Source organism: Brassica oleracea, chromosome C3 (assembly GCF_000695525.1).
Source record: "Brassica oleracea var. oleracea cultivar TO1000 chromosome C3, BOL, whole genome shotgun sequence".
In the NCBI taxonomy this organism is placed as follows: Eukaryota; Viridiplantae; Streptophyta; class Magnoliopsida; order Brassicales; family Brassicaceae; genus Brassica; species Brassica oleracea.
The window spans coordinates 15,306,074-15,310,749 of NC_027750.1; the positions used below are offsets into that span (position 1 = coordinate 15,306,074).

General features: G+C 34.3%; 1 long non-coding RNA gene across 6 annotated transcripts; it reads left to right on the forward strand.

The window, feature by feature from the left end:
- The first annotated feature begins 1,033 nt into the window (after positions 1–1,033).
- On the forward strand, positions 1,034–3,419 carry LOC106332247. 6 transcript variants are annotated; one of them, XR_001268027.1, is made up of 8 exons: positions 1,034–1,377; positions 1,477–1,581; positions 1,658–1,799; positions 1,886–2,029; positions 2,140–2,381; positions 2,503–2,624; positions 2,728–2,866; positions 3,186–3,419. It is a non-coding gene; the product is annotated as an uncharacterized LOC106332247 (long non-coding RNA). The 6 variants fall into 6 exon arrangements; XR_001268024.1 differs by having other exon boundaries at positions 2,140–2,624; XR_001268029.1 differs by having other exon boundaries at positions 2,140–2,624; positions 2,741–2,866.
- The last annotated feature ends 1,257 nt before the right edge of the window (positions 3,420–4,676 follow it).

Consider the following 4,676-nt stretch of genomic DNA (forward strand, 5'->3'; position numbering starts at 1 on the left):
TTAAAAAAAATAAACAATCACATTAACCATATAATAGAAAAATATAGAATTTTAAATATGTTATATTTTGAATTTTTTAAAATAATTTTAAATTACAAAAATGTAAGTTTTCCTTAAGTATACGATTAAAAACATTAAAATGGCATGTATTAGTTCGATGGTTGATTTGAAAGCTTTTAAAACCATATGTAAGATAAAAGTCAAAATAATTCAACTGTGAAAACAATACTGTTCACTTTTTCAAGAATGTGATACGACTAAAAACATTAAAATGACATGTATCAATTCGATGGTTGATTTGAAAGCTTTCAAAACCATATGGAAGATAAAAGTCAAAATAATTCAACTGTGAAAACAATATTGTTCATTTTTTTTAAAGAATGTGTTCGATAGAAAAAATAAGGTGTTTATGTCATAATTTGTTTAATGTCCAATCCGATCAACCCATGATGTCTAAAATATAAGAAGTGTGTATTCTTTCCCTAAATAAAAAAATTGATCTGATCCATCGGAAATAAATTATATAATAACAACAAAAAATATTTTATATATATAAATAAAATGATCAAATATATAAAAGAAACTATCGATAATATATATAAATAAACTCACCCTGCGCAAGGCGCAGGTCTTATCCTAGTCTATATATATAAAGTACAGTTCTCTCACTCCTCAGACTGCCACATGGGATTTCACGTCACAAATTCATCTCTTGACAATGTGACATGTGTCCATGGCGTTAAAGCACTGCGTCTCATCAAAGGAATGAGCTGCTGCGTACGTTTCTGATACATATTACAGTCCAATAATAATAGGCCCATTTAGAACCATCTTAGCAATCTCCTCAGACTGCCACATGGGATTCCACGTCACAAATTCATCTCTTGACAATGTGACATGTGTCCATGGCGTTAAAGCACTGCGTTTCATCAAAGGAATGAGCTGCTGCGTACGTTTCTGATACATATCACAGTCCAATAATAATAGGCCCATTTAGAACCATCTTAGCAATCTGCTCAATCCGTATTTTTCTTAATCTTCGTTCGCGTCGTTCTGGTTACTCTCCTAGATTCTGAGAATGTCGTCGACAACAATCGGCGAGCACATCAAACTCCGACGAGTTAGGCACCAAACAAACCGCCACAGCACTGCTGACCAAGATCTGCCGCTGACACACGTCGTCCCTCCAATCTTCCAGCCCAATCGCTTCTGTTATTAGAGACGTCAATGGCAGCGGCGGCTGCGTCGCGGTTTCTGATGTTTGGTGCAGTAAAGGATTAGGGTTCTCGACGGATGCGGTGTCGATGATCCTCCGAGGAGGAATCTTCCGCCGTCGCGTCGCAACACGTGGACAAGAACAGTTCGAACCAAACAGAGGTAAAGGTGGTAGCTTTATGTTCTGTATATCCAATTGCAAGTCAAAGTTTGAGTCTTTTTTGGTGGTGTTTTTAGTTTTATTACATTGATTTGTCTCAGAGAATAGTTGGTGTTTAGGCAAAAACTGTTTGGAGTGGTTGGAGCTATAGTCGTTGTAGCATCCCTATGTTGTTGCTGGGGACCAACAAACGTCATGTCGATCTGGTTCTAACGACTTACTTTGCTAACGTAACGTGATTCGTGTTTTCTCACTGGTACTTACTTATATTACTCTAAACAGTGGCTTGAATCGATCGATTCGGTGATGCTGATTATCACCAGGAGACAAGCTTCTTCTCAGAGTTAGGGGAGCTCCGCTTGCTCTGATTCATGTCTCCTCCTCTGATCCTTTGCCTCACCTTAGTATCAAAAACACACCAATCGTTAGTCTCTCTCTCACTTTCTACAAAGATCTTACCTTTTTCGATTTTGGTTGGTGGAAAGTGACGTCGTTTTAATGTTCTTGCAGGAGACATCATCTGCACAGTTTATACATCAACGGTACACTGCTGCTTCCAGTGGACAGAAGCTTCAAAACTCTATAATAAGCGCTTATGGAGAAGCTCAAGATGATCACTAAACACATGGAAGCTGATATTGAAGAGAATCTGATGTAAGTTGAGTCCATTGTTAGCCTATTCTTAGATTGGTTATGATGTTTTTGTGTGGGTAGATTTTGATTGATCTCAGTGTGAGATCATTGGATTGGTTTCCTTGCTCCAGGTTCTATCAGGCTTGCTATTGAGTGGATTTTTTCCATGATTTTTTTCCCAAGCCGGAATTCCCCTACTCCAGATTATATCTGACTTCATAAGAAAAGTGGACTCGATGCCACTGAATATGCCCGTGAGATGCAATGGATTGCAGGGTATTTGGTAGTCAGTAATGTGAATATGCAAGAAGGTGCCCGCTGAGTTGTTAATATCTCAATCCGTGCAATTTTGCAAACCAAGTTTAACACCAAGGTCAACAAGTTTCTTTCTTTCTTTGTCGTTTGTATATTCTGAGTTTTACCTGTGAAGAGATATGATCAGCTCATCCTTTTTTCATTGTACTATATTTGGTTGATGATTTGACGTTTCACAGGTGAAAATTACGAATTTGAATGCGTTTTCAGCAATTAACAGGAAACTTAACTAGGAGATCCAGACAATCACTTCTCTATAACCAGGGCCAAGCCGACCAGATCTTGGGAAGAAGAAACTCAGGTAGCAAGCTAAATAATCTTTCATTAAATAGCTTGAGTATAGGACTTCAGAAAACAATAATAATGAGGAAAAACAGCTCACTGATTACCAATAAATTCCATAGCCATTTCTTCCAGAAGTAATACTCGCCCAAGTATATCATCCGAGCTTCTTTACTGGAGCTTCCTCAAGAAAAGGGCAGGACGTACGAGGCCATGGGTGTAGGCACTTAACATGTGTTCTTCCTCGCAAATGATGCCAATGTAAGTCCCATATGCTCAAGAGTTTGGTTAGGAAACTACCAGTGAGAGCAAAAGAAATATAACTTTAAATAAGGGTTGTGTGGATATATATAATTATGATTCATGTCAAGACGTGCAAAATATTTTTGGAATCAATAGCTTACATCTATTTTGCTGCAGTTATTGGCAAGGGTGCTGAATTAAAGTTCCCGACAAATTTGCTAATGAGTGATATCGTTGCTTTCTTTAACAATGAGAACCTTTCAGTCAATGGTGTTTACCTTGCTTCTAAAGATTGATATCATCTTTTTTGTTTTGGATCATTGCTATTTTTTTTCAGATATTATTTGAGCTCTTGGTTAAAGGTGAAACTGCCCAAGGAATGATAAAAGCAAAAGACTTGGTTTAGGCAAAGTATATGCTATTCAGAGAAAAGTTTACTCCGAGCCATTTTGAAGATTCATCGAGAATATACTTCAGGCTTACCCTACTTTAATAGATTTTTTTTGTCAATATGTTTCTGATAATCGATCATGTCGAAATAAAGAAAATGGTTATAAAAGTGGACTCTCAATCCCCAACCCAAGCTGAGTAGTACCGAAGTGGAAAGTCACGAATCAACAATACCTAACCAGTAGCTATTAGATCAATATAAACCCAATAATTGTTATATTTTTACTATAAAAAATAAGGAGTCCACCAATATATTCTGCCAAAACTTCAAAGACATCCTAACCATATTACAAGAACCTTAAACTTTTAAAAAATCTCATAACTAATCGTACTTTACAATCACTATAACGTTTTTGTTCCAGATACGAACCACTCACAACCACCCAAACGGGCAACCCAAAGAAAAAACAGTCAGTTAAACAATATGAGAACTTATCTCTGAAAACAACACAGATTGTAAGGCCACAACCATGGTTATTATAAATTTTTTTTTAAAACATGGTTACAGAAACAACTATTGCAAACAAGCAAAATATATGTTATCACATATAATCATTCGTGACCTAATATTTTCTAAAAGACAAAAGTCAATATCACACATATTTTACAAATACAAACCAAAAACACAAACCACAAAATCATAAAAAAAATTAATAACCTAGATCACAAGTAAAGTATATCCCGCCCGTAAGTCGGGCCAACCCTAGTATATATATATATTTAATCTTGTGTTTTTGTTATATTTTCGTTGCATATACATTCACCTTCAAGGTGCCTAGGATAAGACCTGCGCCTTGCACATGGTGAATTTATTTGTATATAATATCGATAGTTTTTTTTATATATTTGATCATTTATTTATATATATAAAATATTTTTTGTTGTTCTTTCCGATGGATTGGATCAATTTTTATTAAAAATAACGAAACAAAACTATAATTAATACATCATGGGTTGATCGGATTGGACATTAAACAAATTATGACATAAAAACTTTATTTTTTCCATCGAACACATTCTTGAAAAAAGTGAACAGTATTGTTTTCACATTTAAATTATTTTGACTTTTATATTCCATATGGTTTTGAAAGCTTTCAAATCAACCATCTAATTGATACATGTCATTTTAATGTTTTTAGTCGTATACTTAAGGAAAACTTACATTTTTGTAACTTAAAGTCGTTTTAAAAAATTCAAAATATAACATATAAAAAAAATCTAACATATAAGAAAAATATAACATATAAGGTGTCCTCATTTTTGTATTTAAAAGTCGTTTTAAAAAAAAAAATATAACATATAAGGTTTCCTCATTTTTGAAATTTAAAGTCATTTTAAAAAATTCAAAATATAACATATAAGAAAAAATCTAATTTTT